The 22,730-nt window shown below is 40.9% G+C and overlaps 1 protein-coding gene across 1 annotated transcript in view; it reads left to right on the forward strand.

Annotated features, from left to right (window-relative positions):
- The window catches only part of Iqch (IQ motif containing H), a 124,137-nt gene that overhangs the window by 100,935 nt on the left and 472 nt on the right, over positions 1 to 22,730 (forward strand). The gene's annotated exons all lie outside the window — the stretch shown is intronic.

Raw genomic sequence — 22,730 nt, forward strand, 5'->3', positions numbered from 1 at the left:
ACTGTGCTTGTGTGTGCACATGTGATAGGCTTTTTTTTTGTTTTGTTTTGTTTTTGTTTTTAAAGAAGCATGTACAGATGCATACACAGCACAATTTGCAACCACTTGTTCAGCCTCCTGAACAAGTGTGAACAGGCAATGCGTCAGGCTTGCAGTTGACAGCCCCTTTTGAAGACCAAGAGGAAGGAAACACACAGAGGAAACCACTATGAGAATGAGCGCAGTCACAACCAATGCCTATCAAATACTCCCGTCTGAGCCTATTTCTTTAACAATGTGTTATACAGAGATAGGAAAAGAAAAAAAAAATGTTCTGGACTACCAGAAAGGACTCAGAGTTGTCCCAAGTCACAAACAGGTGGCTGGACTGTTTAGACCTGATTAGACCAGGTGAGCAAACTCCTGAACCTGTCTCCTCCACAGATAAGCACTTGAAGGTATAAACAAATAAACCTGAAGGTGAGAAATCCCAGGTGTGCCTGTTTTAGAAATAAGCAAAAAAATCACTTTTGAACTTTTAATTAGCGTTCTGTCATAATCGGCACACACACAAAAAAAAATCATCACCCCTTTCTATCCGTTTTCACTGGGCCCCTCTTTCTGGACCCTCTAAGCCACTGCTGGTGAGTGGCCGAAAGGGAACATCTTTCTCAACGTCTTAAAACAACCCAAGTCATTTATACACATCTTAACAGCACATGATCTGTAATGAATGATTAAGTAAAACCTTTTGTGTTAAATTATGATGTTAATAATGATTCTGTCTCCTGTAATTTATTATGAATTCTCAAATGCTTCGGGTTTGATTTTGATAGAATGCAACAACAACGGAGTTTATGCGATGACTTTATTTTTAGAACTTGTTCTTTGAAGGCACACATTTCCCCACTACTGCTGCTACTGTAATTATGTACAAAACCAATCACTCATTAGAGTTAGGATACATTATCTTCTAGACAGATGAGGCTAAATAAGCAACACATTAATAATTCAGAGTGCAGTTCATTATGCATGTGGATGCCTGCTTCGTAACTGAAATAAGAACCTCATCAGCCTCTGCCAACCCTTAAACAATAGTTCTGTGTTATTGCAGCCACATTCCAGTTTACGCTTGTTAAACTGCTACTTGGATTATTTTATCAAACATTCATTTATTTGTGGTCCCTTACTGCCGAGAACAGATTTTGGAAGCTCCTTTTTTAAGTTAATGATTTGAGCAATGGGTGTTATTAATTCTCAGAATATTATAAACATGATTAATTTTCAGGCAGAGATTTATTACATAAGGATTTCAACTATGTCAACTGAAATGCATCACTGTCAAAACAAGTATCATGGCGAAAATAGAATATGCTCCACACTTCAAATGCTGGTGCTCAGAACTAAATCAATTTAAATTGTGGCTGAAGCAAAATTATATTCTCCAGTGAAAAGGAGTATTTCGAGCTTCCTTTATTTAGCTTGAAGCACTCTTGTTAGATTGTGATTTAGAAAGGTAGTTTAATAAGACTAGACTTCTACCAATAATGCTTTGTCTTTTATTTTTTCCCTGTTTTTGTAGAAAAGGCTTGCTTCTGAAATTCCCACATGTTCTCCATGTGGCCAGGGAATCTGGAGTGAAGGGCACTGGCCTGGGAGTCAGGCATCATGAGTTCTGATCTTGTCCCTGGCCTCAGTTTCCTTATTTTGAGAATAAGGGGGAGCTAAATCATGCCGAGTTCTCTTGAGCAAGCTGATTTTACGGGCCTGTAGGAAGGAGCTCTGTTTCCAGCCCACCTGGGCAACTTCAGCTGCAAGGGAACATGGGAAAGGTGTGTCCTCCATACTGCGGCCTTTCCTGCATGGAGCTGCCCTCCCCCAGAAACTTCTAGAAAGGAGTAATATTGTTATAACAGTAAGTCTTCATCAGCCATCACCTTAGCTGTGTGAGTTAATACTTTCAGCAAGAATCAAGAGGAAGTAAATCCAGCAGGTATTTACTCAACATCTATTCGTGCCTGACACTCAGAGGCTGTGTGTGGTGGTACACATCTGTGATCCAGTGACTCAGGAGGCTGAGGCAGGAGGAACTCATATTCAAGGCCAGCCTGAGCAACTTAGTGAGACCCTGTCTCAATGTAAAACATAAAAAGTTCTGGGGATGCAGTGCTAGAGTGTCCCTGGGTTCAATCTCTAGTACACACACACACACACACACACACACACACACACACAAGAAAGAAAAAAAAAAACAACCACAGGACATAAGGACAAGCAGCAAAGAGTTCCAGATTTATGGAAGGATACAGTTAGGCAGCAGATAACTATGCCACATATGTTAGAGTATGATAATAACATCCAGAATGCGGTGAGCCTTTCTCCACGTCAGGTATTTGATACAGGCCTTACAGGAATATTTTTACAACTCAATATATTAAGCAATTACTGTTATCATGTTTATTTTAGATAAGAAGATCAAGGAATGTTAAGAAATATTAAGCAACTCAGTAAAGGTTGCTCAGCAAACAACTGATAAAGCCAAGATTTAACCTCAGGGTTGTCAAATTTCAAGGCTTGCATGTTTACCCTGACTCACCCTGGCTGAGAGTCAGGGATCCTGCCGCAGAGGAGGTGACACTCATCCAGAGGAAATCTCTGGATGAGGCCATCAAGAAAACTCTTTCTCCAGAGGAGCATCCCTCCCACTGTGGACTGAGGCTGTTGGTAGGCATGGTGCCTTTAGGAGCTGGCTACTTGTCTGCTCTGAGCTCAGCCAAAATTCAGTAGCACTCTAGGGGCTGGATGGGTGTGGACGAGTCTTGGATTTTGGAAAAGAAACAAGATTTCAATATAAACAGCAGAAAGTGTGGAAAAGATCGTATCACCTATACCATGAGCCCTAGAGACCAGCTTTACTATATTTTATTAAACATTTTCCACACAAAAATACTCAGGAAGTAATATTTTCCGCTCTTCAAGATCAAGTTTAATGGCGTTCTTATTTAAGTTTTTGAGGTACATATAATTTGCATGATTCAAAAGGCCAGTCCTTCTGATGGCTATGAAGCCTATTGCCCAGCTCCCACCTCACCCACAGTGATCACCTCCACTCTCAGGGTTTGTGTGTGCTTTCAGCATATCTTTTGAACGGACAAGTAAATACACAGAATATCTCTCTCCCCCTTTATATCCAAAACGTACCCTATGATGCACACTTCTGAATTTCACTTTCTTCTCTGAAGAACTTTCTATACAGTTCATTAAGAATGTTCTCATTCAACAACCGCATGTTATTCTGTTTGCCTGCCTGTGCCATAATTTAGTTATCCTTTTCTCTGCAGGTAGATTTTGGGTTGCTTCCATTTTTCATATTACAAACAATACCATAGAGAATAACTTTGTACATGCATCTTTTTGTACGTGTTTTAAGTACAGCTTAGAAAATACATTTCAATAGATTTTTTTTTTCTGTAGAAACCGTAGGATTGGTTAAGTCTTTTTAAAAAGTAGGTATATTCTTTATGTTCATCTTTCTTAGGATTATTGTAACACATTTATTGAGCACTTAATATACGCCAGGAATTTCACCAAGCATCAAAATACAAAGACACTTGACAAAATTCCCATCCTTGAGAAGTTGAGAGGAGATACACAAGAGACGTTGGCATTAAAACAGCACATACCAAGGAAAACCCACAAGGCCTCTTGTAAATGCCATTTGAGTGACAGACTCCTGGCCTACTGCTGGAGTTCTTAGGAGACATGCATTGGACTAGTAGGTCCAGGGGATGCTGTAAGTACACAGAACTTGGTATGGCCTTAAGGATGAGAGCAATCAGTAAGAGACCTCCCCCAGCAGATGGGAATGAGTCTGAAGAGAGACTGGTCTGTAAAGAGGCAGCAGTGAACCAAGAGCAGAGAATCAGGGGAGGGAGAGGTAAGGAGGAGTGGCTAGGACAGAGCAGTGAGTAAGCCTGGGGCTGCCCACTCAGCCAAGCTCCTGGATTTCAACTTGAAGGCCCTTAAGAAGAGACATGAAGACTTCTGAGCAGGAGAATGACCAACCTGGGGAGAACCTGGGCTTGGGGAAAACCATCCATCTGGTGGTAAGCTCAAAATCCCAGGAGACAGAGGACCAGCAAAGGAACAACCTGGGGAATAACATGTATTGTAGGTCCAAAGCCCTTTTAAAGGAACCGCAACAAAAATGGCAGCTACCATTTACCAGGTTCCAGGCCCAGTGCTAGGTGATCAAAAGTTCAGAGACGTTAAATGATATGCTCAAGATCACACAGATAGTAAGTGGCCCAGACAGGTTTTGACGATCAGCCTTGCTGATTCCATACAACCTTTCCACGGCAGAATTCTGCATGCATCTGTATCTCCAGCACTCCCTGGAAATAAAGGTCTGGTCTAGGTTGGTGATGGTAACAGAAAAGATGCAGTAACTGAGAGACATACTAAATGTCTGACTCTTCCTTCGGATCTTTCATGAATTTCAAGCTCAGGTTCGGCAGGAGGTGGGATTGCAGTCTGCATTCATGGGAAAGGAAGAAACCTCAGTGCCACCTGTCTAATAACCACGTACCACCGGACAGTGAGCTCTCCTGCTGTACTCTGGAGACAAGATACACAGCATTGAGCTGATCGTACAAGCAGGTGCTGCCTGTCCTTCTGGCTGACTGGGGCTTGATCTTGATTTTGCTTGTTTATATAGTATGGCAGCATAAGACATGTTTAGAAGACAAAAATAACCTTGGAATTATCTTGTGAATTCATGGCAATTACCACGCAATTACATGCTCAGTAACCACAATGGAATTCCAGAGTATTTACAGTTCACTGCCATGTGCAAAGCTCAGGCTTCTAGGCCTTCGTTGAAGGCAGGAGCAAGGCACAGCCTGGCATGGCAGGGTGGCCAGAGCTGGTGGCCAGACTGACTAACCAGATGAGCCAGAACTTCTCTTAGCTGGTTTTGGTCACCTTACCAATCTTAGTCCATCTGGACCACATTGTCCTCCAGGAGGCAAAGCCTGAGAGATGGCCCTGAGTTGTCATTCTTGGGGAGATGGTGTGACCATCCTCTAGGCTTTGTAAATCACAGGCTTCCACCCTAAGTACTCATTGACTAGCTGCGCCTTGAGTCACGTGTTTTGAAGAGTCTCAAGTCAGAGGGAAGTGCTCTCCACCTAATCTATTCCATGTATTCAATCTTTCTCTCATTCAGTAAACACTGAAGGCCTGCTCTGCATTCTAGCATAATGCCCAATTTAGAGATTCAGAAACCAAGAGATAGATAGGAGAGCAACTCATGATAGGTCAGGGTGATAACAATGTACAGGCACGGGAGGGTCAAGTAGATTTTATTTTGTCCAAAAGAAAACAAAAATCCTGGGAGAGGATGGAGAAAGGTTGACCAATGGGTATAAGTCACAGTTAGATGGGGACAAGAAGCTCTGGAATACTATTGCAGTATACGGTGACTATGGATCAATTAGACACTGTACCTTTCAAAAAGCCAGAAGAAAGGCTTTTGATCAAACATGATGAATGTTTGAGGAGATAAATATGTTTAACCTGACTTAAACATTATAGAATGTATATATGTATCAAACATCACATGATATCCCATTAATATGTATTTTTATGTTTTTGTATAATAGTTAAAGTTTTTAAAAAATTCCAGTGGCTACAGATGGGATAACACATATGAAGGTGTGCAATCCAAGATGCATTAGTCTTCAGGGGCCTAACATCTTTTTATTTTTATTTTTTAAAATTTTTTAAAATGATGAATGAACATGATGCCTTTGTGAATGAACATGATTGCCTTTATTTATTTATTTTTACATGGTGCTGAGGATGGAACCCCACACATCCTAGGCAAGTGTTCTACCACTGAATCACAACCCCAGCCCCCTAACATCTTCATAGGCATGGATTCTGCCTACATATGGGAAGAGCAGCCTTAACAGTGGTACTGACCATGACCCTCGGACAACAGCACTTGATATAAATGCTGAAGGAAAAGACACTCCACATGGAGTGACCATGAAACCTTTGTTGTGTGAGAGATACACAGGAGAGGAAAGGATGACCGCCCTGTGATGGCACTCAGTCATCCCCAGATCTCTGCATTAATCAGAGAAAGACAGACAGACAGACAACCTGAAGACTGGACTATGGATGAGTGTCAGCTTGCTAGGATCGCCCACAGCCAGCTTCCCATCATTTGCACCTCCTTTGCCTTCTTTTCCAAGTCACTGCACCTCATTGCCCAGCACCTGAGGATCCCTTAAGTTCAAGATCTGGGCCAGGAATCTTATCTTCTATGACCTAAGTTTGCCCTATATGCAGTTCTTCAAATTTCTAGTTATCCCAGGAGAAACAGCTGATTGTCAGATGCAAATGTCACATCTCATAAATGCAACGCTACGAAATTGTCAGGATTCAATGTTAATTTTTGTGTATTCAGTTTTAAATATTTTGGGGAAATATGTATGTAAAATTCTTTGGGTTTATTGTAACTAGTCTCTTTGGGGTAGCTCCCCCTGATGGATAAGCAAGATAAAGAATAGCCATCTTCCAAAGAAAGCTCTTCATATCAAAATTCTAATATTGAGCTGGGCACTATGTAATCCCAGCGGCTCAGGAAGCTGAGGCAGGAGGATGGTGATTTCAAAGCCAGCCTCAGCAAAAAGCAAGGCACTAAGCTACTCATTGAGACCCTGTCTCTAAATAAAATATAAAATAGGGCTGGGCATTGGCTCAGTGGTTGAGAGCCCCTGAGTTCAATCCCTGGTACAAAAAAAAAAAAAAAAATTAAAATATTGGCAACCTCAAGCAAGTGGGTTATGTTTAGTGGCTTGCTTCCAAAATGTATGGTATGGGAAAGGAGAAAAAGCATCTTTAGGAGAGAAACCTGTAAAGTTTTGCTAAGGTGGCAGAAGAAATTGTAGCCAGATAATCCAGGTGAACATCATCAGCGATAAGTCATGTTGATAGCATATGTGTTGGCCACCTTTCTGTTACTAAAACAAAATATCTGAGGTAATTAACTTAAAGAGAAAAGGTGTATTTTGCCCACAGTTTTTATGGTCCTGCCCATGATGGAGTGGCTCCATTGCTTTAGGCCTCTGAGGGGGATGACAGATTGTAATACTGGGGGAAGGTAGTAGAGCAAAACCACTTTCATCATGAGCCAGGACTCAAAGCAAGAGAGGAAGAGAAAGACATGGGGCTCCCGCAATCCTCTTTGAGGGCATGTCCCCACTAACCTAAGGACAGCTCATAAGGATCCGCCTCCCAATGTTCCACCACCTCCCAATAGCACGGCCCTGGGCACTGAGACCTTCACACATGGAACTAAGGGGAACTTCAATAGTCTATAGCAGCGTGGACCCTTGATACAAAGTGATAAAACTGGCAGTTTATTTGTGTGATCTTCCTCTCAAAGACACAGTGCCCCTGTCTCACCAATACCCCACAGTTCTGTAAGATGTCAATGACAAGGCCACTCTAGCTTTTCTGCTTATCTGCAGCTATTCTAACTCCCAAAGTGTGTCTAAATGTGTTTAGAAAGAGCCTAACTTTCAGCTGTGGCCTTTTCCAGTTGCTGGCAACCAGCCGCTATGCTGTGATGAGCACCCAGCTGAGGCACAACAATCTCTCTCTGGTTTTTCACTATGTCTTTCTCCAGATGTGCAAGGCCCACGGCATCGGCTATGACCTTGAGGTATGAGGGGTTACAGGTTCGCCAGGGTGGGATCCAATACGGGCCTGCAGGTGCTCAAGGTGATTGAAAGCTTGCTGCCCCTTCAAAACAGATATTCTTTAAGAATTCATTTGGTATGTATTTAGAGGAAGGTGGAGGCTTAGAGGGCAGAAAGGCACTCCACCAGGAGTCGCACAGACCTGGGAAGTTCAGTTCCTGTCCAGACTTGCTCAACCAGAATAATGCAAAAGCCCTGCTCTGGGCCATAGAGCTGGAAGTCCAAGTTTAAGACACTGGCAGATTTGGTTCCTGCTGAAGACCTGCTTCCTGGCTTGTAGATAGCCACCTTCTCCATCCTCACATCAGAAAGAGAGGGAAATCTAATGTCTTTTTTTTTTTTTTTTAACAAGGATGCCAGTTCTAAAGGATCAGGACCCTACACTTAGGACCTCCTGGAGCCTTAATCACCTCCTTGAAAGCCTTGCCTGCCATATAGTCATCTATGGATTGAAGGCTTGAAAATGTTAATTTGGGGACAATATAACTCAGTCCATCACATTCTCCTATCTCATATAACAATTTACTCCATGAAGAGTTCTGATCAAAAAGGGTGTCTCTCATTTTTGATCCCTGTGCAGCCACCTCGTCCTGTGCAATCTCCTCACTGAACTTGTGCCTAGAGACTCATGTGACTCTGGAGAAATGGTTCCTTGTTTTTTCACTTTGATGCAGATTTTCAAATCTCTGATACCCAGGGCTGTTCTAAGACCCCCGAGGGACAGTGTGCATGCTTACTTGTGGAAGATCCAATCCCACAACAAAACATTGAAATAAATTCACCTCCCACATTAAATATAATGTATATATAATGACATAATAATTGAGCAGTAGCCAGTTGATTGAATGCTTTGATTTGCAGAGATTCAGTTCAATATCTATTAATTTTTAGTTGTCATACTTGAGGACCAATACCATTTTCAGGAGTCAGATATTTTTACAAGCCCTTAAAAAGCATGCAAATCTTTAGCATGGGGCTGATCATGACCATGGAGCTGATACTTGGCAACCTCCAACAACCTACCAGGACACCGTCAGGGTGCATAAGGCCCTTTGCTTTGATTGATTCATGCTGGTTGCAAACATGTATAATGGGGCTCATATTGCCTTGCAATACATTAAATTTGATAAAATACAGAAAGGATTAAAAAGCCAGATTGAACTGATTTACTTTAAATTGTTGTGTCTGTTGCACAGGATCCCTTTATAATTAGTTTCTAGCTTCAAACCCATGAGACTGAAACACTGCCACGTACCACAAGGTGGCCAAATCTAACTGTACCTCAATCTGAATCTATTTATTTTCTTCTAAAATATCAAAATAGATCAAATTCTATGAATAGGCATATTGGGCAGGAAAAGACTCCTGCCTAAAAGAAAAAGTGCTCCGTCATTTCCTATTACCTAGAATTATTTCTAGAGATTTATTCTTGGGCTAAAGGCTTTGCACTTGATTGGGGTTCTAGTACTCTTGAGAAAAGTAAAGCTTCAAACTCAATAAGTTGTTTATACTTTTGTCTCTAGAGTTGATTAGATCCAATTCTAAGAACAGATTTTAGTAGGGAAACAGATTGACATGACCCAGGGAATACCCGGGAGGGGCACAGGGGAAGGGGTTTCACTAGAGGGTCACTGGAGACAGCTACAGAAAAGGTGCACAGAGAGGCACCAAAGACAGCCAGCACAGTCTCCAAGATTCACCTCCAGGTGGCCCATGCTGAACAATTTACAGGATGAAATACAAAACAGGAAAGAAGAGAGAGAACTATGGATTGGGAGCGACAGAAAAATGGAACAGCATGAAGAAGAGGGCGGCAGAAACAAAGAGAAAGAATAAAATCCAGGAGCTGGAAGAAGTCATTTTTAAAAAGTAAAAGAGATAATGAGAGAGAGAGAGAGAGAGAGAGAGAGAGAGAGAATAATAAACAGAAAAGGAGAGATGGTAGGGAGTGGGATTACAAAACTCGGAGGTCAAAGGGGTCATTCGACCACAATTTTTGAAAATTCTTTAGCAGTATCTTGTTTTTTTGTTTTGTTTTTTTTTTTCTGAGATGGGTTCTCATATTTTTAGACCCCGGGGTCCATCCCTGGTCAGAATTCTCTACTTTCTCTCTAGAGAGCCTTTTCTTGGGGAGACAAGTAATGAACCAGCATTTACAGCCATGGAAATGAGCACCTCACTTCACTGTCTCACTTACTTTTCATGCTGTGCTATAAGAAGGTATACTTCTGTCATATGACAGTGAGGATTTTCCCAAGATTACAGAGTCAGAGTCAGATTTCAGGGAACTGACTTTTTCTTTCTTTCTTTTTCTTTTCTTTCTTTCTTTTTTTTTTTTTTCTTTTTTTTTTTTTTCTTTTTTTTTTTTTGGAGGGCATAGGGAGTAACCAGGGATTGAATCCAGGGGCACTAAACCAATAAGCCACATCCCCAGCCCTGTTTTGTATTTTTATTTAGAGACAGGGTCTTACTGAGTTGCTTAGGATCTCACTAAGTTGCTGCGGCTGGCTTTGAACTTGTGATCCTCCTGCCTCAGCCTCCTGAGCTGTTGGAATTACAGATGAGTACCACTCTGCCCAGCTGGCACAGACATTTGAACCCATAATTGTCCACAAAGTCAAATATCATTCTTTTTCTTACACTAAGGCATCTGCTATGTGCCTTTTCCTTTTAACAACTATTTTCCACTAAAATAGGATAATCTACTAGTCCCCGAATGCTGGGATCCATTTCAAATGAAACCTTCCACTTAGATACCTCTTATGTGCTCTTCAGCCGCAGAAGCGGACTTCTCTTCAGAGCCCCTATGAAGCCCCTGGGGAGAAGTAGCCAGGCATGGTGGTGCACACTGGCAATTCCAGTGAGTAGGGAGACTGAGGCAGGAAGATTGCAAGTCCAAAGCCAGATTGAGCAATTTAGCAAGACCCTGTCTCAAAATAAAAAATAAAAAGGACTGGGGATGTGGCTCAGTGTTTAAGTGCCCCTGGGTTTAATCAATTAACTTCCATAAAATTTCACTGCCTCTTTGGGTTATATTGAATCTGAAAAGAAAATCATTGACCGAAATACCAATGTGAACTCTACAACCTCTTCTCACTCGTAGTTTAATTTAAAGTGGGTGCTTGTTCCTGAAAAAGAAAGTAAAATTAACAATACATCATTGTCAGTGCTACCAAAAGAAGAATCCTCCAGTGTTCCTATTCCTGAAAATTGTTTTTCTTTCCATTTTTTTCCCCCTCACAGTGCTGGGGATCCAACCCAGGGTCTTGAGCATGCTAGGCAAGTGCTCTGCCACTGAGGTACACTCCATGTTATTTCCCATATTATCACAGAATTTCAAGTGATGTTTCTTGTCCAAGGTCTCAGGGGGAAAAAGAGAGAGAGAAGTCAGATCACCCTAGGGGTTTATTTTTTCTTGAATATTGGAAGGAAGCATTGCTGAGTTTGTAAGCAACTTGGTGGGTCTCATTCCTGGTATTTCTGTGATGTTCCAGAACACCCCCACTGGTTTCCTAATGAAAGGAAGTTGTAATGAAAGCCATATGGAGAAAGGCGTCATGTTTACTGCCTGCAACAATGTGGGGCAGAGCTGCTCTCTCTCTCTCTCTCATACACACACACACACACACACACACACACACACGCAGGCAGGCATGCATGCAGTGTGCCATGGTCCTAAATAGTTACACAACTGCCAGCAATCATTTCCTTAGGCCGGGGTGTTGCCATGGGGCCAACTATTAGAGTTGCTCAATGATATTCTTTCCTCTCCTTCCAGGCATGTAACAGAATTAAGCTCCCTCAGCCCTCCCCCTAGAGTTGGGTTTGGCCATATAACTTGTTTTGACTCATGAAATATGAGCAGAAGTGAGATATGTCCTTTTTATGTGGAACCTTTAAGAGTTGCCATATACTTTTTCCTGCCTGGGGAAAATCATGGAAGTACATGGAGACAGAGCCTTCCTCACCTGGTTCCTAAGGGGACCAATAGTGATCTACCTGAGGAGGAGCATGAGCAGGAACTACAGCTTTTGTTATTAAAAAAACAACCAAGAACTGGGTTTTAAAAAAAATCCTGCAGCATAAACTAATTTGTTATAGAAATTAATATCAAAAGAAGGATGCTCCCACAACAGAAACCTAAAACTTTGATACTGTCTTAGTGGTTGGGCAATGAATAAAGAAGCTGTTAATGGAAACAAGAAGGAGCACAATCCTCGTTGTGAAGTGGTGAAATATTTGGCAAAACCAACACCTTTGATAACTTGGAAGGCAAATAATATACTTAAAGTACCTAAATCTCTAGAGAAGCGCTTGGAAACTATGATCACTGTGTATGCTGAGTACTGTTGGCTGCACTCGGCCATGTATACAAAAATTGCAAGCTCCTAAATGAATGTAGAAGTTCGCAAACAGAAATGAGAGGGAACAGAGACATTCCAGAAATGTGATATTTTATGAAGCTGGAAAAGCTAAACTGATCCTAAACCTCATAAAGGAAGTATTTTAAAAAGTAAAAGTAAAACTCAGCCTCTCAATAAGGGTCAAATTAAAGATTTCTAAAACCTACCATTAAAACCTCTGGCTGCATTGAGGTATCTCAGAGTAAGGATACAATAAAGATTATGGTGTTCAGCAATGTTGTCATGTAAAAGAAATAGCCCAGGAAAGAGATAAAGGAAATAGCTCTCTTACTGACATCTGATAAGGCTGAAACCCGATTCTTGAAATTAAGAGAAAGAAAGGCATAGAAACAAGAAAACAGTCCTTTTTATATTTGATTTAGTGACAGGGTCTCACTAATTTGCTGAGGCTGACTTTGAACTCTCAATCCTCCTGCCTCAGCTTCCCAAGATGCTGGGATTATGGCAACCATCATGCCTGGCCTGAAATCAAAGTTTTTGAGGAAACTCAAAAGAAAAGTATCACTCTGAATTAAGAGACTGTCCTGTATAATACTAAATACAACCTTTGGACCTTGAATCATCTATAGGCAGGAAGCAGGTGAGAAAGTCTAAAAATTTCTATGGAAGATATAATTTATTTTCTTTCAAATTTATTTTAATTAAGTATATATGACAGCAGAATGCATTGTAAACAACTGCAGCACAACTTTACATTTCTATGGTTGTACATGATGTAGTGTCACACCATATGTGCAGTCATACATGTACCTAAGGTAATGATGTCCATCTCATTCCACCATCTTTCCTACCCCCATTTCCCTGCCCCACTACTCCCTCCCTTTTGCCCCAGGAAGATGTAATTTCACTTTATATGTGGCCAGATGATTATGAAGAAGGAATAAATTTCCAGGAGGCAGAGCAAAGGACCACAAAGAACAATGTCTCATCAAGCAAGTGGCATCAGGCCTGTTCGGGGAACATTTCTCAGCCAAAGGACAGGAGCCCTTGATACATCGGCCCAATGGGCCTTCAGAATTGCTACAGTTCTCCATCTTCTATTTGTTTCTCATTTTTTTTTAATTTTTTCCTTCCAGACAACAACATTTATCCCAGTGACCCTATTCCTATTCTCCCAATGTTTGAGTGGCAAAGGCTGAGCAGAATTTTTTGTTGTTGTTGTTCTGGGGATTGAACTCAGGGGCACTCAACCACTGAGCCACATCCCCAGCCCTATTTTGTATTTTATTTAGAGACAGGGTCTCACTGAGTTGCTTAGCGTCTCGCCATTGCTAAGGCTGGCTTTGAACTTGAGATCCTCCTGCCTCAGCCTCCCAAGCCACTGGGATTAAAGGCATGCACCACCACACCTGGCTGAGCAGAATTTTTTAACTTGTGTCGTCTCAGATTAGGGCAGTCAGACTTAATCTAGAAATCTCCAGATTTGTGAAGCATCCATAATTACTAATAATAATATTTGAAAGTGTTTTACACATTGTAAAATTTTCCCATATTTTGTTTCATTTTTGTCATTATTTGAAAGGTAAATATTCTAACTTTGTAGACGAAAAAGTTGAGGATTAAAAGACTAGACCATTTTATATGTTTTCATAGCAAAATATTGTTACTTTGATGCTAATAACTAGCCTGAGAAGAATATTACACAAAAGTAAAATTTTAAATATGGTTGAAGGAGGAAAAAAGTTGATAAAAGCAAACAAAATTCTCTATTAGCCTAAGATACTACCTGGGAAAACAGGCTTGAATAAGATAATACAATGAGGAATCTGACATCCAGGAATGAATACAGGGAGTGTATTGTCAAGGGAGTGCGATTGGGATACTTGCGTAGATGGCATTGCCGGTAAAAATTTTTGCCTACTGTGAGGTTTAGTTTGGTGAGCTGCTAAAATGTAGATCCTCACATCTCTCACATAAAAAGTCAAATATTTAATTGTTTTATGGAGTGTTAAAAAAATCAACTTTGAATAAGCCCTTTAATTCTGTTATTCCCTCCGGATGAAGGCTGAGAAGATCCCTGGTCACATTTCTTGGAGAGTTATAATGTCCTGCCAAACTTAGATGTTTCATTCTGGCTATGACAAGGTAGATTGTATCCCACTAATTCTTTTGCCCAAAATAATTGTGAAAGCTGGGCAAGTTTGTAGAATATATATCCATATATAAAATCACTGCTTGAAGGCAGAGGAGGGCAACCCAAATAAGTTTTGCATATGAGGAACTAGAGTCCTTAAGCATGTAAGTGTCATATTTACCTTCAAATGTTTCTTTGAAGACATTCTCAAATCATACTAGGGAATAGATTCAAACAGAAATCACAGTCTTGTTTAGCTGAGGAGAAAGAGATTGGAATCCAGAATTGTCAAACTGTTGCCAGGTACACTGGCGCACGCCTATAATCCCGGAGAAATCAGGAGGCTGAGGCAGGAGGATGGCAAGTTCAAAGTCAGTCTCATCAATTTAGTAAGCCCCTAAGTAACTTATTGAGACCATGTCTCAAAATAAAAAATAAAAAGGGCTGAGGATGTGGCTCAGTGGATAAGCACCCCTGGGCAATTCCTGGTACTACTACTACTACCACTAATAATAATAATAATAATAATAATTGTTAAACTATTGGAGACTTGAGAGTCAAAATCCTAGAGCAAAGGTCATCAAAGGAAAAGCCCCCCAAATTTTGCCGTTTAAATCACTGGTAGACTTCTCTCTGTGTTTGAATATCTCAAGTTTCCAAGAAACACAACAACAACAAATAACAGTAGCTAGAAGGTTAAAGACCTGACAAAGATTTCAAAAGGGCCCTAACAAACACTCCAAACTTTTTAAAAAATATTTATTTTTTTAGTTGTAGTTGGACACAATACCTCTATTTTATTTATTTATTTTTATTTGGTGCTAAGGATCGAACCCAGGGCCTCACATGTGCTAGGCGAGCACTCTACCACTGAGTCACAACCCCAGCCTCAAACACTCCAAACTTTGAGTGGCAACTTCAGAAGGACTAAGTTCTAGGAGTAAGGACACTTCTCTAGGACAAAAGACCAAAGACAAAGAGGAAGGAGAAAAATTTAAACAGACCAGAACCAACAACATCTAAAATCAACCTTTGATATGTCAAGATGATCTGACATTTCTCTATCTGCCTGCCAAAAGCAAAACTTAACACCCTCTTCGCAGGACAACATCATCATCTAGAGCCTCAATAGTCTTCCACCTTAAATGACCAGCACACAATAAAAAATCATAAGACATGCTAAAAGATAGGGCCAAGTAATTTAAAACAGAAATATATATATGACCCTCAGGTGATTCAGATTTTGAAGTTATGAGACAGGGACTTTAAAATAACTATGATTAATGCTCAGGTAAAAGGAGGAAAAGAATTATAGAATATTCTTTAGAGTGACAGGATAATTTCATCATTGTTCTAAATCTTATTTTTTTAAAGTCAAGCAGAAATCCCAGAACTAAAAATTATTATGACAAAAGTTAATAATTTAATTCATTAGTTGAATAGGGGATCATAAAAAAATTATAACTATAAGACAGGTTAGTAAAAATATTACAAAGGGAGAAAATGATGAAAATATAGAACAGGGCCTTAAATTATATGTGGGAAAAGGAAGAGAAGTCTAACCTCCATGCAGTTGGGTGTCTCAGAAGGAGACAAGAAAGAGATCTTAAATAAATACTGAGAATTTTTCAAAATTGGTGAAATGATATCAAACTGTATATTCAAACCATACTTCAAATCTCTGAGAAGATAAGGAAAATCACACTTGGACACATCATAATTAGATGGCTGAAAGTCAAAAAAAAAGAGGAAATCTTAAAAGCCCATAAAATAATAAAGGGATGTTATCCTCAAAGGAGCAATAATAAGACTGATATCTGAGTTTTCAACAGAAACTGTAAAGGGTAGAAGACAATTGGATCATAATTTTAAGTTACGGAAAGAAAGAAAAAAAAAAAACCTGTCAACCAAGAATTCTATTCCCAGAAGGGGAAAAAACAATCCAATAAATGTCCACAGGTCCCTGGGAATGACACGTCTGTGAACTTACTCTGCATACAGGGATTAGAGGCCAGATTGTGTCCTCTCTCAATACAGAAACATTTGAACAAAGGGAGAAACGCAATTCTAAATGAGAACCACTTATTGGAGGTGACTTGCTCTATTTGTATTAATAACAGAGCCCCAGAACAGCACCGGCCCACAGAAGTATAATGTAAGCCACACATCTGACCACACAGATAATTTAAATTTTTCTCAGAGCAATATTTTAAAAGTAAAAAAGAATAGATAAAGCTAATTTTAATGATATTTTTGGTTAACTCAATTTTTCATTTCAACATAATCAGTATAAAAATTATTTAAACACTCCACAATTCTATTAAGTCTTTGAAAGTTACAGTCCTTGAAAGCTGTGTTTCAATTTGGACTAATATTTTAAGCTCTCAGTAGCCTCCTGTAGCTAGTGGCTACTACACAGCACAGTAAGAAGTGTGCAAAGGGTAAGAGGCAGTGGGTCTCCACCCTGGCTGCCTTAGGATGCCTTGAGTGAGGAGCTTTGGAAGTACAGATGTCTGTGCAGGGATGCCAAAGGGTGAGGCACGTAGAGCACTCATATTCAACACCAAATTTAAGGGCGGGGAGGGGGGCAGTGAAAGACTCTCAAAAATAAAGATAAATAATGTTTTAGTACATTTTATTTTAAAAATCAAAACTAAAGCTGTGCACGGTGGTGCACTCCTATGGTTTGGGAGGCTGAGGCAGGAGGATTGTGAGTTCAAAGCCAGCCTCAGCAACTTAGTGAGGCTCTAAGCAACTCAGAGAGACTCTGTCTCTAAATAAAATATATAAAAGGGCTGGGGATGTGGCTCAGAGGTTCAGTGTCCCTGGGTTCAATCCCCAGTACCTAAAAAAAAAAAAAATGCAAGATATTAATGCAAGATATTGTGATGAATAAAATATCAAAATTTTCAACAAAAATAGAATCTGATTCCTGATACTCTTTTTCTACTTCAGGTTCTAAGATGGATCAGCATAACACTACCTAGGGCCCACTCCAGACCAAATAAATCAGTATTTCCAGAGGTTGAGCCCATGCATTATATTTTTGGTGCTGTGGATTGAACCCAAGGGTACTTAACCACTGAGCCACATCCCCAGATCTTTTTTTAAAAACATACATAGATATAGATATGGATATAGATATAGATATAGATAAAGATATAGATATAGATATATGGATATAGACATATATATATTTTTTTTTAAATATTTTTTAGTCTTCAATGGACTTTTATTTTTTATTTATTATATGTGGTGCTGAGAATGGAACCTAGTGCCTCACACATATTAGGCAAGTGCTCTACCACTGAGCCATACCCCAGCACCTTTATATTTTTTTAGTTGTTGATAAACCTTTATTTTTTATTAATTTATATGCAATGCTGAGAATCAAACACACTAGTGCCTTACATGCTAGGCAAGCACTCTATCACTGAGCCACAACCCCAGCCCGGCTTTTCAATTTTTTTTTTTTTTTTTTTTTTTTTTTGAGAAAGGGTATCACTAAATTGCTTAGGGCTTTGCTAAATTACTGAGGCTGACTTTGAACTTTCGAACTTCCCAGTCCCTGGGATTACAGGCATGTGCCACTACACCCACCTTGGCATTGTATTTTTTAAGCACCCAGATGATTCTAATCATTGAGGGCCATTGTCTTAGTTCAAGGACTGTCCTGATGCTTGGATTTCCTAAAAAGTGAGGAACTGATAACTGTTATCATATAATTCTGTTATGTGATTTCTTTTACCAAACTTCCAAAGTAAAGTTTTCCTTTTTGAACTTCAGTGATGGAGATCTCACAACTCCAGGGCCACATCTTACTTATCTGGAGAAAACTTAAAATTTTCAAAAAAGGCCAAAGCCACATATATGAAAATAAATGCATGATATTTTATTTAACAGGGAATTAAACAGATGGTATAACCAGTTCAAAAGAAAATCCCAAAGTCAAGCCTCTATAGATCAGGAATATTGAAATAAACATGCAAATTAAGGCAAAAAAGGATTTTCTACAAGAGGACCAGGGGAGGAAGTCAACTGAACTCCATCAAACCTGACAGAATTTGTTTGTCCATCAGCTGTGAAATATCTCCCATAGAATCTGTCAGATGAAGCAGCAGGGTATGCTGCATACAATATATCATTTTCCACTGAAGTAAAAATTATTTTTCATACAACGAATTTCTTCCTTTTTCCCCCTGCAATTGCTCTTCTGTTGAGAGCTGCAGCTGATTCGGGATGGCGCCTGGCGTTTTGCCAGGGGGAGTGATTGAGAGGTGGTACCAGCGAGCCATTAGGATGGTGATGGTTGAGTTCGAGGAGTTCCCGTTGAGTTCCGGGTTGAGCTCCCCCGGAGTTCCTAGAGAGTTCGAATGGGTGGCGGGTGGAGTAGGTTCCGAAATAAAGTTCATCCCTGCTTGAATCTACAAGTGGCTCGTGACCTCCCAGTTATTTGTGCCCAGCCAGACTGAGGCACTCCTCCATGCTTTTGGAATTCTGATATGCATGAGATTCACCCAGGAAGTGTGCTAAATCCTTCAAGGATCCTGAGCTTGGATAGTGCTCATGAAAATGCCTCTTCAGCAGACACATTAGATGGTTCTGCTGTAGGTGTTCTGAGGATCATTCTCAAAAAACACTGTTGTAGAACATACCTACCTACTCTGTTTTCTTGAGATGGCCTTTTCAAACCTGCTTCTCGTATTTGAAGATAGCTCTAGTTTTGGTTTGGTTTTGGTTTTGATTTTGTTCTGGTTTCGGTTTTGGGTGAGTGTAAGATACAGGAGATTGAACCAGGGGATTCTCCACCACTGAGCTACATCCTCAGCCTTTTCGGGTTTTTTGTTGTTGTTGTGTTGTTGTTGTTGTTTTTGAGATAAGGTCTTGCTAAATTTCTGAGTCTGGCCTTGAACTTGCCCTCCCTGCCTCAGCCTCCCAAGTTACTGGGATTACAGATGTGCCCTGGCTAGATTTTTATTTGAATCAGTCTTAGTGCTCTTGGTGGGGTATATTTTCTTTGCTTCCAAGATAATATGCTATATTTCTTTTCTTCCCACTCAAATCTCACAGGACAGACAAGGAACTATTTTTATATTATATGAACACCTGAAGAGAGACAAGCTGGGCATGCTGTGAGTATGGCGTGTGTCTATGGGATGGATAAGCAAAGAAAGTGACTATCACATCCATCAAGAATGGTTCTTCTCATGCACTTGAGTCACCATGTCCATTTATTGGAAGTCTATCTTATTTTATTTAGATCTTAAGGTATTTCACAAATGTGTTGGTCAAGATTTATAAATATAATATCTATAATCAAAGGTTAAGAGCCTACATTTAACACATTCCACTCAAGCAAGGTGCAACAAAATCTATTCGCATGGGATCAGCACAGATGTCCCAAGGATTGCCCTTCTTGCATGCTTTGAAGAGTGCTCAGGTGATTTGGCAAGTGTTCCTCCAAAGGGAGGGTCAGATCCAGTTTCTCCCCTGACATAGTCTTCTCAAGGTATGTGTGCTGGGCAGCACCCTGCTAGAAGTGATCTTTGCTCTCATCAATCCTCTTGAACTTGTGCAAATATTCTGTTTTTTTTTCCCTCTGCATCTAAAATATGGCTACAATTTCATCTAACGTTTAACGTATAAGACGTTTCTCACCACCCAGGAAGAGGAGAACTGGGGTGTTTGAGTCCTCCACTCCAGTCTCCACTCAGGCCCACTCAGAAATGAGATCGCCATCTATAATGTCCCAGCTAGTGTGCGTTGCCCAGGTGTTCACTTCTAGGGTGATAATGGAACCACAGACACCTCTGGACATGCCTAAGGGAGGAGCTACCCTTGGCTTCCTGGCGATGTTCTGTCCCATAGCTCTCTCCCTTTCCTGAGCCTTCCCCTGCCATGTTCTCTCCAAAGTAGTCCCTGTGATGCTAGGGCTGTGGCTGGACATGAGTCACAAGCAGTTACTGTGACTAGGAGAACCAAGCTGTCAACTGGATTTGAATTGGCAAGCTGATAAGAAGTTTCTAGAGACTCAGTCTAATTAGGCAGGAAAGATTCAAGATCCAAGCTTATGTCTGACGAGTGGGTGTGTTAAGTAAAGAACTAGAAATGAGAAGAGATATGACCTTTGTCTTACTGGGCATCAGATAGCATAGAAGGTCAAGTGCAGAGGAAAGGGTGGGCTAGGACTGGACCACACAAATCTTCACGCACTTGAGATAAGGAAGGGAGGGGGCGAGCTCCCTTCAAGTGACAGGTGGGCGTAATTCAGTCCCAGGATGCAGGTGTGGGGTCATCCCAAGAGGCACCCAGCTCACGGCTGAGAGTCAGGAAGGGAGAGCCTGACCATAGGAGCACAAAGTGGGTGCCACTTTTGGAGACCCAAGCCAGCAGGGAGATGGCATGAAGAAAGTCTGTTGAAAGGTGACAGAGCCCAGCAGACCAGGGCAGGACTGGCATCCCAGAATTGATGGAATGACACTGGGGAAAGTGTTAACAGGGCAGAGACAGAGTTCCTGAGGAGGCTTCAAGAAAACTGATGCTGGTGGGTCCTTGGGCATAGAGGGGCCAGGCAAGAGGAAAACTAACAGAATTTAGGAGACAGAGAAGAAGAGGTATGAGCAAAGGAACCCCCTTCACCAAGCCGCCTTTTCTGCTGTCTTCTGCCCGTTAATCTCATCCCTTAATGCAATCATGCAGCCAGAGAGTGCTAGGGCAGTGAAGGACCTTGGGGTTAACTGACACTCTTATAAGAAACTGAGGCTCAAAGTAAGTTGCCTGTTTCCTGATCTTGAATCTAACATTCTCTTCACCACATGACAAAGTCCACACTGAGCCTTGTATAGGGAACTGGTATATCACGCAGAGATGATGGGCCTGTTGCCCCTACTTGTGCAAGTTTGTACAGAATTTGCTAGTGTTCTTTTGTGAATATTAGAAAAGATTCCAGACTGTTCTGGAATTCTCACTTGCATCTAGCCATGCCTTCTCGAGTGTGAGATGACAGGGCAGAATCACTGCACCTTTGTTAGGCCTGTGGTGAGATGTGAACACAGGCGTTTGAGAACAGGTGGTTTAACAGATAGTGGCCAGGGGACCACCCAAGTTTATAGAACCCATGTTGAAAAGAAATCATGAGTCAATAGAAACTTTCCTCTGAGCACCTTAATTTTTCTGGAGCTTCTTAATTTTTCTGGAGGCTTCTCTGGAAATTGCTGTGCTTTATTTGGCTTTATTGCATTCAGGTGGTGCCAGGGGGACAGCATGCACCTGCTGCTGCCTTAGGAAAGGTGAGGGGCTCCAGGAGGGGACGACTTTATAGACCAGTTGTAATTCAGCTTTTCTGGGATAACTTTCTACTATCTGCAGGCATTCTGGGATATTTCTGAGAAATAGTGAAATTGGAAGAGAAATTTTAAGGAAAGGGAAATGAAAGGATCTCCAGAAATGAAGGAATTAACAGGACCCCGCTACACACACACACACACACACACACACACACACACACACATACCCCTGTAGTTTCTTTTGAGAATAGGTATCTATTTTTATTCTATGTATGAGAAGGATGTGGGGAGCTTGACAAAATGACATAGTCCTGGACCCCAAAACCAAAGATGTTGGTTTTATTAATCCTGGGTGAAGCCCAAGAATCTGTTTAAAAAAAAGTAGAAGCAGCAGCACCTGGGGTCTTAATTCATACTGATCCTGTGGTAATAAAACACAAATTGTTTTTCAAAATTGCTGCCTGAAGTTGCCTTTGGCTATTATTTTATTTTCTGAAAGGAAGCAGCATTAGTGTTTAGCAGCTGCGAGGAGTAAGCCATCTTGGATTTTGGTGATGTCACTCAAGAAGTTCAGAAGCACTGACTGACTTAGTCCGGTTCCCTCATTTCAGAGAAAGGAAATGAAGACCCAGAACACTTAAGTACCTTCCCCCAAAGTCACACAGTCAGTGGCAGGACAAAGAGCCCTGGGCTCCTGTCCTAGCACCTGGGAGTTTTGATGTTACCCTGACCCAAGGGAAATCCTGAAGAGGCTGGAAGGCAGCCACTTCAAAAGGGACCAAGCCCTAGACTCTTAGGGGACTTACCTTATGGCAACAACCAGGAGAGAAGCAGTCCCAGGGGTTTGGGCAGTTGCCTTAAGAGGCAGCTTTTTAAAACATTGTCCCTTCTCAAGTCAGTACAATTAAAAAGAAAAATCAATCCATTGACTTAATTTTTTTCATTTAATGAAGGTTTTTTAAAAATCACCAGAAAAATAACCTGGAGTTTTGTTTCCAAGTTAAAACATAAGCAATCTAGTTGTCTAGAGTGTTTTCCCACCATACTATAATGCTACAGGATGTTTTTTCTCTGAAACCTTCTTAAAGTGGCCATTCTGCTTTGTAAAGACAGCCATTCATGATTGGGCCCCATTCTCCCTTTCATAAGCAGCAGGAATCACTTGTACGCATGACAGACAATAAACCCCAGACAG

The sequence above is a fragment of the Callospermophilus lateralis genome, chromosome 3 (genome assembly GCF_048772815.1).
Source record: "Callospermophilus lateralis isolate mCalLat2 chromosome 3, mCalLat2.hap1, whole genome shotgun sequence".
In the NCBI taxonomy this organism is placed as follows: Eukaryota; Metazoa; Chordata; class Mammalia; order Rodentia; family Sciuridae; genus Callospermophilus; species Callospermophilus lateralis.